Genomic DNA, 14,308 nt, shown 5'->3' with positions numbered 1-14,308 from the left:
AAGCTTCTCATTTTACTGAGGGCCTTGCAGCTGAAGGTTCTCTGTCAATGCCTTCCTAGGCATGTCTTCTCAGAAGGAATCCTGGGGTGTGGAGAGAACTGCAGCCTTAGGGTTCCTCGAAACACTTCCCCAGCTGCATGGAAGCTACTTTTCCATGAGCAACCCCCTTTCAGCTAGAGCAGGGGTGCCCAAATCCTGGCCTGTGGGCCATTTCTGGGCCTCAGTGACCCCCAATTTGGCCTGTGGGGAACCCTTAATCTCAACGAGCATCTGGCCTGGCGGAGACTTGCTGGTCCATGCTGGCCCCACGTGACTGCTCTCAGTGTGAAGGCCGACCGTATGACCTCTTGCATGAGCCAAGGGCCAAGGGTTCCCTCTGCTGCTTGCTGTTTCACATCTGTGAAGCGACAGCAAAGGAAAGGCCAGCCTTGCTTTGCGCAAGACCTTTTGTAGGCCTTGAGCTATCACAAGACTTTGAAGTTCTCACAGTACCTACCGCCTTGAGCTACTGCAAGACCTTCAGGTCTACCTTTGAACAGTTTATGTCTCCGCGTGTTTTGTACTTTTCCCTGGGCAGGAGTTATTTTCTCCTAGGCAGGAGTTATATTCCCTGGGCAGGAGGTATGTGGTTAGGAGTTATTTTTAGCCCCCCCTTTTCTGTTTTCTATTACAGTTCTCATGTGTATTATTATAAATAAGCTCAGTAAAATTCATTCATTCATATAGGTTCCATCTCTAATGTATTCATTTATGTAAATTTTAAATGTAAATTGATTCTGTTTTTTCCTGGCCCCCGAAACAATATCAGAGAGATGATGTGGCCCTCCTGGCAAAACATTTGGACACCCCTGACCTAGTGTAATTGCATGTGCAAACTGTAAATTGTTCAGGTCTCAATTAAACTGGCACCCCATCAGGAAAAGGGACCGTGGCTTTACAACAACCACTTTAAAGGAACTGCAGGTGGATTCTGGTTATCACTAATTGGGACACCACCAATGGCTTTATTTTGTTCATATGCTTCCATCATATTTTATAATTACACTGCAGCTGTGCTCCACAGAACTACACAAGTCAGTACCAGGGTTGTGAAACCTAATGAAATAGAAGAGGGACTGGGAGAAGGGCACCCTTAAAAGCAGGTCATCCAAACATATTCAACACATTGTAAGGAGGGAAATGCAAGAGTTGTGAGTTTTCAGCAACACAATAGCAGCCAAGAGTTACAGCTATGTAGCTTTAAGTACATGGGTGGCATGTCAGGACCTGACTCACATAACTACAACAACAACAGAAAATAGTTCAGTCTTCCAGTAATGAGATACTGCCCAGGCTGGCCCAAGGACCCGTTACTTTTACAAAACAAATTCTTCCTGAAGATTGTCACGGTATAGTTATGACAAATTTGCTGTCTTCACAAAGGCACTTTCATAATCACCATACAACATTACCTGTTGTTATTACTGTGCTACATAGATGCCTGATAAGAGGTGTTGGATTTAACAGTCCTGCTAACGCAACAATCAATCTGCTTCTTCAGTTGTGATAATTCCCCAAACTAGGACTAATGTACAATTTATTGGTTGGCAACCTTCAGTCTCGAAAGACTATGGTATAAGCCTACAGCATCCAGTATTCCCATCCAAGTACTGACCAGGCCTGACCCTGCTTAGCTTCCAAAATCAGACAAGATCAGGCATCTGCAGGGTAATCCTGCTTGACATTTATGTTGCACTTTAGAGTGTCTGACAGCACATGTATGTATGTATGTATGTATGTATGTATGTATGTATGTATGTATGCCTACTCAGAAATAAGTTCTTTTGTGCCCAGTGGGACTTACTCACAAGCATGTGTGTATGGGATTGCAGTGCAAATCACTTTATGCGTATTATCTTTTAAGGGTTGTCATCCCAATCTGATGTGCGCCTCATGCTGTCGGAACTAAAAGAATAAGGTCCTTTTTGGCTGTTGCAAAGGACAGCAGGCCATATCGCAGAGCCAGGCAGCTGCCACAAGCACAGAGCAGCTGCAGCTAGGCACCAGCAAATTCTCCACATCTCCCAGTGCCACAAGACAATGCAGAGGGCAGGTGGGAGGTGGGGAGGAAGCAGAACGGGTTGGGGAAGTAATGGGGAGGCAGGCCAGAACGAGGCCTGGAAGGGGGTGGTTTTGGCGGTGGCAGTGCCGCTGACATCCTATCCCCTTCCAGGCTTAAGTCCACCTTCTTGGATTTATTTAGACTTGCGCTGGTGAAAACCATTCTGGCACTGGAGGCTTACCCCCAGGTAAGCCAACTAATGTTCCCTTACCCAGAGGAGACCTCTAGAACCACCCCACTGTTGCAGAATGGAGTGTGGCAGTGTGGCTGCATTGGCAGGGGAGGGAAAGGTTAGGACTGGGGCCTGTAACCCTTAAAAGGAACCTGTAATGTAAAAGTGTATTATCTCCATGTTGCAGTGGGGAGACTGAGCCAGAGAAGACACGACATGCCTAAGACCAACTACTAAGATTATTATTAATAATAATGAGCACAGATGTGCGCCACTTAGCAACAGAGATACATTCTCCCATCCCCGTTGTTATGCGGTTAGGTTGTTAAGCGAACATTCCACACAATCTAATGCATTTGATGTGTGAACAGACATTCCCAGCAAGACACTTGCTGGTTGTACAGGCTACTGGAGATAGACTGCCTCTTCTTTGCATTAAGAGCCTCTGTTACCTGAACTGACACTCTTCTGCAGGCTATGGGAGACCTGATTGCCTCATTAAGAGAGCCTTTGTTATGCTTTGACCACTGTCATAAATGTGGTCTGTTGTTAAGTGGCACATGCCACTATTTATATACTATTTTTCCACAGAAAGTAGTTCCATCACAGGATAAACCAATAAATGGTTCTCTGTCCCCAAAGGGCTCACAATTAAAAAGACCCAGGAGAGATACCAGCAACAGCCACCACGCTGACATGAAGAGGGACCATCACTCTCCTTCTGCTAAACAGGACACCATCAAAGGGGCAAGATCCAAACCAGGGAAGTCCTGAGGCACAGCTCAGTCTCTTAGCCACTACGTTATACCACTTCTTTTTTGAGTTTCTAAGCAATAAGCTACAGGTGACCCCCAGAAAATCATTCATGTGCATCCGCTGTAGGGGAAGGTTTGGTTAAACGCAGAATTGCAGATGCTTTAACCTTCTAGGCTTCACTGCACACTGGCTCCCTCCCCCCATCCCCAAACTACTGTTTAAGAAACAAGAAGCAACTTTCCTTGCTTAGGACTCGGAGATTTCTGGCTTTTCTCAGTGTACTGGGATCTTGGGAGAAGAATTGTGCAGTGACAGCAGGATAATATACCAGATGCAAAGGCTATAGAATCTCCCATAAACAAAAACAGAAAAAAGAGGACAGACAGGCCTGTGAAAAGCCAAGCAAGGCATAGCTGCCAAAAAGCTTTGGCCTGAACAGTACTTTAACCCACTGCTGCCCAGCCCACAGGTGTACATATTTGATCCCTGGCTCACACACACAGTATGCATGAAAGGAATGCTAAACAGCTAGCCCACTTGCCTATCAACAGCATTTCAAAGCAATACAGTGTATGTAAAACATTTTCTGCAACTTAAGAAAATTAAGTAAATTCCTTTCTGCAGTAATTAGGTGTGTGTGTGTGTGTGTGTGTGTTGAGAACAGTTACCTTTTGGGTGCAACTGCTGCAGTTGGTGGGCCAGATCTCATGCCCAATTACAGCAGTGCAACCCTCCTATTGCCTTCAATGAGGTGCATCAACTAGAAAGATTCTGAATTAATCTTGGACTTCTTTATTTTTAGCATTAGGCACCAACGAACCAATGGGAGTTACTTCCATGCTTGCTATTACTGGGATTATAGATAAACACCACAATTAGATCTTCAGTTGGTTCAGGTCTGCATTAAATTCGAGTGAGACCTAAATGCTATTCTGCATTATCTAGTTACTCTCCCCCCCCCCCCCCACTCCCAAGTACATGCACACAGATTCATCAGTCCTTTCAGCGGCCTTGTAGTTGCCTGGCTGCAGAAATCCCAATCTTGGGAGGAGATCTCAATTACAAGCAGATCAGCAAGCAGATCAGTAGTGCGATAAACTACTAAAATATACTTTTTATTTTATTAGAACTTAGGGCTGGATTGCCTAAAGGGCAGGCTAAGCTATAGAAGAGGGCCTCATGCAAGATGAGAATGATAACTGCAAATAGTCCAAGAACTCTTTTGCATGGGAAACACGTCTACCTTGCTTGTTGCTGTTTCTTTAGAATGTGACCGAGAAGAAGTGGCCAATTCTGAAGAAAACAGAAAAACAAAGCTTACCAGCACAGTTATTGAGGGATCAATCCTATTCTACTTTCCGGTGCTGATGCAGCCATGCCAATGGGATGGTATTCTGCTGTGGGAGTGCAGTCATGGATGGCCTCCTCAAGGTAAGGGATCATTTGCTCCCTTGCCTTGGGGTTGCATTGCAGCTACATCCGTGTTGGAAAGTTGGACAGGATGGTGCCTTGAGACATTAAGTGCCCTCCTCTATGCCTTTTGAGTTGATGTCCTTCCTTAGGGGCAGAACCTATAAAATAATGAGATCATTTTATTGGCAATATATCATATCACATAGCAACAAAGCTAATCTCCAAACAACGCCTTGAAAATCCTAACTGAAAAGAACACCAAACTTATATGCAAACTTGCCCATAAAAAGAAATGTTATATAAAAATGAACTCTTGGGTGTTCCAAACAGACAGATCACCTTTCAAAACGTCATCATCGTTCTAGACAAAAGCATCAAAGTGTGTGTATAAACACATTTGGATGTGTTTTGTCTAGAATGACCATGCAGTTTTAGAAGCCAACTTAATTCTAAAGGCCACATCAAAATGTGTTTATAAAGCTTTGTGAAATATTTACAGATCTACCTCCAATGAGGGAGGAGGGGTGGAGGCAAAGAAGTGCCAGTTGAGTTTGTCAGCTTTCCTGCACCCTGCCTCTTGGACCACCACTCTTAGTGAGTCTTCTAGAAAGGACTGGGATGTGGCACTGCAGTTGGAAGGAGGGGAGGGGAGGACAGAAATCAAACACACACACTCTCTCTCTCTTTCTCTCTGTATGAGCAGAAGTACTCTAGCACAAACTGCACACATGGTTGTATTGGAATCTCAGTAGATCTGGCAAGGAGGTAGGGTGTGGTGTCAGCAGTGGCCCCTTTAAGGATAAGGCCTGGGCATCCAGCAGAGTGTGCTGCACAGCTGCTGCCACTTGAAGGCAATAAGGCCCTCAGGGATATAAGGAGCACCTGCGGCAGGAAGGGTTTGTGGGTAGCAGAAGGAGGGAAGCTTGAGGGCAGATGGCTAATGGACTGATTGGTGAATGGACTTTGGAGACTGCTGGAACAGACTGGAGTTTGGTGTGTGGCTGCTGTGCCCAAGACCTGCTGAGGACCAAGAGGCTGCTGTAGTGGTGGGAGGCTGCTGGCAGGAGAGAGGACCTCTGCAGGTTGAACAGGTGAGCTACACTGGAGGTGGGGTGCAGCAGAACTAGGGCCATTCTTGGGTCAAAAAAGGGTACTAATTAGTTAAATGTGGGCATAGTTCTCCAGGCAGAGCTTGGAATCTGGCAGAACAATGGTGTCATCTTGGAGGCAACACCCTCACTGATCCATCAAAACCTTCAAGAACACCTTCCACACCACCTTTACTACCACCAGTAACTTTTGAGTACCTGGTTTCTGGAAGAGCACAGGCAGGTGCCTTCAGACTGGTTACTGAAAAGCTATGGATGACAATAAAAGGGCTCACCAAGCTACAGCACTTTCCTTGGGTTTTTAGAAGGGCAGAAAACAAAAGGCTCCTTGGAGGCAATTTAGAGGAGCTGGTGAATTTGATCTGTTTGCTGCCAATGCACCTTCTCAATGGTCTTCTTGAATGTCTACAGCTGCTTACATTGGTTCCTGGAAGGGCCACAGTTCCTGCTTTGCATGTAGGAAGCCCCAAGTTCAATCGCTGGAATACCCAAATAGGGCAGAGAAAAATTCTTGTGGGAAAGCCTGGAGAACCACTGCCAGTCTGTGTTGACCATTCTGATCCAGATGGACTAATGGTCCCATTTAGTAGGCAGCAGCATGAAACTGCTTTCATGAAACTATTTTTACTATGGCATTGATTTTCTAATGACACCATAAACCACCTTGGGAGCTCTTACAGACAGGAAAGGCAGAGCACCAGGTTTGACTGTCTTGATGTGATGTTGAGTGGACAGGAATTCTATGGGTGTATCATCCCCATAGAATGAACTTGCTGTACAATGGACTTCCTGCCTGAGGCAGTCAGGGTGGCCTTGGCAATAGTGCTGGACTGCCCATGGTTGGTGGTGCTGGGGGATTTCAATGTCCATGTAGAGGCCCCTCGACCAGCTGTGGCTCAGGATTTAATGGCCACCATGACACTGTCTCAGCTTATTGTGGCCCCAACACATGGGACTGGACACATATTAGACCTGGCTTTCACACTAGGCAGAAGGATGGTGATCTCGTTGTGGAAGAGATTAACATCACCACTTTGTCATGGACAGATCAGTAGTCACTGCTCCTATCATCTGCAGAGGCGGAGGACAAAATTGTAAGGCCCACCCGGAAGGCTGATGGATCCCAATGGATTTCTGAGGGCGTTCAAGGAATTTCCCGCTGTTAGAGATGGCAAGTCATTCATAGCTCTGGCCAATCTCTGGAATGAGGAAATGACTAGAGTGGTGGATCAGATCGCCCCTATGCAACCTCTGCCATGCCGTAGAGTCAGAAGTACTCCTTGGTTTACTGAGGAGCTGCAGGCGATGAAATGGGCAGAGCAGACAGTTTGCGTGACAGTGAAGAAGAATCATGACCAGTCTGTCCAAACATTGGATTAGTACACATTGCAGTGCTTACTCCATGGTGCTGATGACAGCGAAAAGATATTTTTTCTCTGCTACCATTGCATCCACGGATTGTAGTCAACTGGAGTTATTTCACATAGTGCGAGGCCGGTTACATCAGGGCCCACAGGGTGGACCAGAGGACTTCTGTGACCCGCAGTGATGCGTTCACTAGACAATTTATGGACAAAATTGCTTGCCTCCACCCCAACTTACTTTCCACAATGAAAGTCTGTGGAGGTACCCCAGGCGACAGCTTGTCCAGTAATTTGGGATTTTTTTTTTCCAGTTTATATGGCCTGAGGAGGTAGACAGGATTCTTGGAGTGTGAGATTGGTTGCACCCCCTCTGCAGGAACAGGAGCACAGCCTGGAATCTTCCTAGATGTCCAGGTGGCAGCTGTGGCCAGAGAAGCCACAGCTTTGGCTTGCATACCGCCTGCAGTTACACCTGAGTCAGTCAGATCTGGCTACAGTGGTCCATTGCTTGGCAACATCATCTTATGGCCCAGTCCTATCCCCCCCACTGGTGCAGCTGTGGCAAAAAGGATGTGTACTGTATTGGTGGGGCAAGATGCTTCAGAAGGGAAAGGGGATTTAAATTTCCCTTTCCCTTTCTCGCCCTGCAGGTTTCCTCAGACCTGTGCCAGAGATTTTGCTGGTGCAAGTCTGAGGAGAGAAAGGGCGCAGGGAGGTTGCAGGTAAGGAGGGCAGGATCTGCTGCTTGCCTGTGCAGCGAAATCCACTCCTTCTTGCAGCCTCCCTGTCACCCATTTGTCCCCCACCCTCCTGCCTCCCTCACTGGATTACCTACTGTGGCGGGCAGCCTGTGCAGTGAAGGTGCACGCAGGAAAGGTCCGGCCTTCCTGCTGGTGCTCCAGCAGCATGTGCTGCTACAGCATGCTTTATAGCTGCCTTACAGTAGCCAGTGCTGCCAGAACGCTTGTTCCACCAGCGGGACAGCTCCATAGGATTGGGCTGCTTGTCTAATGTAACACCCTCTATGCGGGGCTGTCTTGATAACGTTCCAGAGGTTGCAGTTAGCGCAGAACGTGACGGCCCATGTGGTCATAGGGGCCTGGCGGTTTGACTCAGTCAAGTGGCTGCTGTGGCGGTGGCACTGGCTGGCCATTCATTTTCAGGCTCAATTCAAAGGACTGGTACGTACTTTTAAAAGCCCAATACAGTCCTGGGCAATGGTATCTGATGAACAGCCTACTGTTGTATAACCTTGCCCATTCTCTTGGGTCTTCAAATTCCAGCCTGGGAGCCAGATGGCCCACGACAAGCCTCTATCTGGCCCGCGGCAAGCCTCTGGTTCCCTGCAAGCTTCTGGCACACTCAACCAAATGTGACCAGAGCTGCGCTCCAGTTGCATCTGGAGGGTGTTCTGAGGGTCGGGGAGGCCATGTGGCTGCCCTCAGAATGCCTTCTAAAGGCCTAAAAACATCTCTTCCTGGTTTTCCTGAAAAACCAGAAGTGACGCTTTCTGAGGTTTTCCAATGTATTTAAATTTTATATTTAAAATTTATTTATTTTTCCAGCCTTCAACACCATGCCAGGTATTTGATGTGGTCCTCTGGCCTAAAAGTTTAGAGACCCCTGGTCTTAGGTCATTGAAGAGGACCCTGTTGAGAGCTCCACCGTTGGTAGATGTTAAAGGTGCAGTGGTAAGAAACAGGGCCTTCTTGGTTGTGGTTGCACTTTTATGGAACTCATCAGAAAAGTCTAAGATCTGCCTGCTCAGGGTAGAATTCCCAGGGAAGCCTAAAAACATTTCTAGTCACACTGGTTCTTGGCGTTGGGTAGGGGAGAGATGTCCCCATCTGGCTCATTTCTTTTATTGCAACTCTACCTGCCTTTCTGCTGGTTCAGTATTTTTAACTTGTCGTGTGCCTTAATAAAACTTATTAGTGCCTTATTTTTTTTTCTGACACACTGCTGCTTTTTATCAAGTTGCTGTGACAAGTTGCTACTTTGTATTAGGTCATTTGTAGCTCTGGCTTTTTATGTGTTGTATTTTAAATCTGTATGCTAATTTTTTCATTTGTATATATGTAATGTGTATGTTTTTTACAAATTTAATTTAAACTTATTTTAAAACTTAATTTAAATGTACTTGTATATAATTTTGTATAATTATAGCTGTATAATTTAGATCAATTTTATTGGGCATTGTAAGCCACCTTGAGCTTTGAAAGGGCGGGGTATAAATCTTTAAATAAATAAACATACATTTACATCTAAAATAGCTTCTCTGTTTATCCAATATACGTAGAAAACAAAACATGTTGTCTTGGATCAAACCAAACTGTTGCATGAGCAGAAGGAGCTTACACTAATGCAAGGGAAAGCCGTCATTTTCCCCCCGAAATTCCCTCTACTTGCTTCAGCCACCAGAATCACATCCAGGCCACCCCCCTTCAAGAGCAGCAGGGAAGAATGATATCAAGAGCTGCAGTCAAACACAAAAGGCAGGAAAATCAGAATTTAGGCAGGCAGCAAGGTGGGTCGTGCAGACTGAATGAATTATTTTGCTACAGGTGGTTAAACAGCACCTGCATACTCTGCTTATTCTATAGCAAGTTATTGGAAAGCCCTGTTAGGAATTCCAGTCCTCACCCACTGCAACGTGATCACTTGTCTGAAAGATGGATAGCTCTTCTTCCATTTCTTGTGGTACTACTGGGACATCCCAGAACCATCTTATGCAGTTAGAAGAACTGATGCCGTTTCTGTGCCCAAAGCAAGTGGCGATTGCAGGCAGAGAGGAAAGGAAGTTCAGCAGCAACAGAGAAGGAATTGCTAACTACAAGTTACATAACTTGACTGCTGAAACCTTGGAAGCAGAGCCACCACTCAGCAAAGAAGATCACTACTCACAGGTCTAACACCTGGTAACGAAGCAAGCATCCTGCTCAACTTTGGTAGGTGTTTCACCAGATAATCGATTTACAGCTTTCACAGAAGGCAGCAATGGCACAACATCCCTAGGATAAACTATTCCACTGGTCAAACTGTTCTGAAGCAACCTCCTCTTTAAACCTGGATTTGATGGATTTGTTTCACAGCAAATACAATAATTTCCTGCTAACTGTGTTGACCCCTGCTAACTGGGTAAGAGGTACTTTGTCAGTGGATGCTCTTATTTAGCAGGGGGAGAGTAACTGGCCCTCCTTACCCCAGCACCATCTTTTATAGTGGCTGTCTGCTGATGTTCTTTTGCATCTTTTTAGATTATGAGCCCTTTTGGGACAGGGAGACATTAGTTGTTTGATTTTCTCTGTAAACCGCTTTGTGAACTTTTCGTTAAAGCGGTATATAAATACAGTTAATGATAATAATTTCAGCCAATAAAAAAACACAATACAATAAACAATAATTAAAAAGATTACAGCCTTTTATGTGTTTGCATGTCAAACAGCACACGCCTATCCTTGTCTAGTCAGAAGCAAGTCTCATTGTGTTCTATGGAGCTGACTCCCAGGTAAATGTACATAGAATTGCAGCCTAAGAGCCTGATCCTATGCATGTCTGCTCAGAAGTAAGTCCTATTATAGTCAATGGGGCTTACTCCCACTTAAGCGTGGCTACTATTGCAGCTTCAGTCTCATAGCCAATGGAACTTTTATAGAACTCTATCTAGAAATATATACAAATTCTGGTAGGGGAGAAAGTTAACTACTATATTATCCATTATGCCACAGTATGGCCACATTTGTATAAGTCAAGCAATTTAAATCCCAATGAGTTCAACCTTGTTAAATGATAAGCATGTTTAGGGAGGGGGGGCAAAGAAGCTTCTAACTGAAAAAGGAAGTGCGTGTGGCCAATCAGTGAATATGCTTCCCTCTCTCCTATAGCTGCTGCATTGTGCCCCACTTTATAGTCTGGGCAGGAGGTTTGGTCTAGAGGGTAGAGCCTCCGTTTGCCTGAAGATAACATCCGCAGGTTGCCAGTTCGAGGCCACTGGCACCATGAGACCTTGAAGCAGCTGACAAGCTGAAGCCAAGCTATTCCATCTGCTCTGAGCGTGGGAGGATGAAGGCCAGAATGTGAAACCAGATCAGAGAGAAACACCTGAATGTTGTGGTTCTTGAAAGAAAGAACCTTCTTTCATTTGTAAAAATCCCTATGGGGATTTAAATAAGCCTGCCTATGTAAACCGCCTTGAATAAAGTCTTGAATAAAGACCAAGAAAGGCGGTATATAAATACCTGTATTATTATTATAGGCTGAGTTTCCCCAGAGTAGAATCAGCCTGTTGGATTTACAAGATCACCAAGCATCTAATCCTATTTGTGCCCTGAAATAAAGATCCTGGTAGTCTTGGTTCATCTGTTTCTTATTGATGTGCACTGTACAATATTTCTGAGAAAAGCCATAGCATGGCTCATTCACCAATCTTTGAAATCTGACCAATGTGGGATGGCTCAACAACCACATATCTTTATGGTGCCCTGAAGCTCCTGGATCCTTCAATCGGTGCCTGAGTTTCCACTGTAGGTGATGTCACATGTACTCACTGGCCAAGGTCCAGAGCACAGTCAGGCTCCCATAATCCCAGAAGGATGGGTTAATTACATATAAAGTTGGAAGTCTACCACAAAAACAGGTTTGACACACCCTGGAGCTCATTAATTCCAAAGGAGGTTAACTACCAAGCAGCCAACTTGGCTGCCTGCCTAAAGCTGTCATGCTTTCTCACTTTGTTCACGGGGAATGTTTTATAGTGGTGTCGTGGCTGTTTCATCCTTCATAAAAACAGAACCAGAGCCTCACAGTCGATACAAGCATCATTTAAGATTCTCTGTCAGTTCAGTAGGATTTTTAGTGATAAAATTATCAGAACTGTTAAGTGTAAAATATACCATACAGGCACACGAAAAGCAGAGTAAAGAGTATCAGATAACAACAAGAATGTTGCCAACTATATATTTAGAAGTAGGTGTAAAACTACTTAGAAATGATTCATGTCACCATTCAGCGCAGATTAGAGCAGGAAATTTATAAAAAGGATTTGGAAAAGTAGCACACTTCAAATTTGCCAAGGCTTGGTAAAGTAAAATAAAGCCCTTTATGGCTTGGAGCCATATTTGAGGAACTGTCTTCTCCCATATGAACCAGCTTGTCCTCTGAGGTCATCCAAGGGAGCCCTGCCATGTGTGCTGCCTTTGGCAGAAGAAGCCAGATTGATAGTGACAAGGAGCAGGGCTTTCTCTGTGTTGGTGCTGTTCCTATTTCAATATGTTCAAAAAAGAGATTGTCTGAGTTCTGTCAGCCAGGCGGGATCCTGAACTTTGGTCTGCTCAGAGGTGCTCAGATGCCAGGAGCTTGGGCCTTTGGGGTAGATGAAGACAGCCTCCCTGGAACTTTCCCCACCTTCACAAGGCTGGTTCCAGATACAGCTAGGGAAGGGGGTTCTGGAACCTGTGTCTGTCTCCCGTGTCCTTTGCCATTAGTTTGGGGGGGGGGTGTCACTGGGGTTTTACCTTGTAATTTGACCTCCTCCCCTTCTTCTGGACTCCTCATTGGCCGTCCAGCTTGAACAGGGTTAGCCTCCCGGCCTGGCCTGCCCCTTCTGATCTGGGTCCCCCCTTAAGTTTGGCTCCTGTGTCATTCCTCCTCCCTCCCCACTGCTGCCACTGGCAGGGACCACAGTCATTTTAATTAAGGCTATTTTGTGTATTTGTTGACGTGAAATAGGGTATTTGTATCCTCCCTTTCCCACAGTTATTAGAGCTCCCCAAGTGGCCTATAAAAAAATTTGAAACATCAGAGTAAAATAGTCATACAATTAATTGAAAATGCATAAAAACACAGCAAACAGCAACAAAGATGAAAACCAAAAGCAGGGCAAGCAGCAACACAATAATACGTTTAAATTCTGTAGAAACTGCCACCAGTGCAATCCCATAAATACCAAAATAGAAAACAAATGAAACAAGGAAAGAGTTTAGGGAAAACTGGACAAAAGAGAAATGTGTTTAGCCCTTGCCGGAAGGTTAACAGGGAGATCATAGTTGTAGTGGTGTCAAGAACTATGCCCTCCCTGCTAACCTTCTGGCAAGGTCTAAGCACTTTTCTCTTTTGTCCAGTTTTCCCACCCTTGTTTTGTTTGCTTTGCCCTGGCTGGCCCAGCAGGTGCCCAGCACATTCAACCTCCTCCTTGCCTGGCCAGGGATGCACCTGCTCAACCTCCAGCAATTGCTGGAGGGGCAATTGCTGCAGTGCCGAGTTAGGACTTTTGACTTCCAGGTTCAATTGTTACCCCAGAATTCCCAGGCGACTGCCTGCTCATAAGTCTCCGCTGGTGCTTTCCAAGCTGCTGGGAGGCCCAAGTTAGCCATGGGCATGCCTGTGGCACCTGCCCCAGGGCAGAGACTTGGAAAGATGGCAGAGAAGGGGGGCTGCAGGCCGTATCAGGTACTGTGGACCCTGAACAGAGCTATAGTCTTTGTATACAACTGTGCAAGCCGATCCACGTCCACGCAGAAGTCTCATTGAACTTAATGGGACACAACCCCAGAAAACATACATAGGATTGCATTCTAAAGAATGTCAGTGCCTGTCACAAGGAGCTCTGTTGGATCGCACCAAAGAGCCATCCAGTCCTGCATCTTGTTTCCAACAGCTGCCAGTCATTACTCCTAGGAAGCTTATAAGCCTGGCATGAATGCCAAAGGGTTAAACCAAACCTGTACATAAACTGCAAACAGAGTTGGGAAAGAAATTGGGAAAGGTAGGGTGATGGGATGTGATAGATGGTTTGACACAATGAGAGGATGCGGGGACAAAAGAGCGAATAAGCAGCCCATCCTGGGGCATTCCGTGTATAAATGCTTTTATGCAAATGCCCGAAGTCTACGAGCAAAGGTGGGAGAACTGGAATGTCTGGTGACAAGGGAAAACATTGACATAGCGGGCATAACGGAAACCTGGTGGAATGCGGAGAATCAGTGGGATACCGCAATCCCGGGCTATAAACTCTACAGGAGGGACAGGGAGGGGTGGGTTGGAGGTGGGGTGGCCCTTTATGTTAAGGAAGGGATAGAATCCAGCAAAGTAGAGATTGAAGGTGGGTACGACTCCACAGTAGAATCTCTGTGGGTTAAATTACCAAGCTTGTGCAGCGATGTAATACTGGGGGCGTGCTATCGTCCTCCAGACCAGAAATCGGATGGGGACCTTGAAATGAGGAAACAGATCAGGGAGGTGACAAGGAGGGACAGGGTTGTAATCATGGGGGACTTCAATTATCCTCATATTGACTGGGTCAATTTGTGTTCTGGTCACGATAAGGAAACCGGATTTCTTGACATGCTAAATGACTGTGGCTTAGAGCAGCTAGTCACGGAGCCCACCAGAGGAC

The 14,308-nt window shown here is 45.7% G+C and overlaps 1 protein-coding gene across 3 annotated transcripts in view; it reads right to left on the bottom strand.

Annotated features, from left to right (window-relative positions):
• Positions 1 to 14,308, bottom strand: part of TOM1L1 (target of myb1 like 1 membrane trafficking protein) — a 132,082-nt gene that overhangs the window by 24,416 nt on the left and 93,358 nt on the right. The gene's annotated exons all lie outside the window — the stretch shown is intronic.

The sequence above is a fragment of the Tiliqua scincoides genome, chromosome 2 (assembly GCF_035046505.1).
Source record: "Tiliqua scincoides isolate rTilSci1 chromosome 2, rTilSci1.hap2, whole genome shotgun sequence".
NCBI lineage: Eukaryota > Metazoa > Chordata > Lepidosauria > Squamata > Scincidae > Tiliqua > Tiliqua scincoides.
This window is presented reverse-complemented; position numbering and strand designations above follow the sequence as displayed.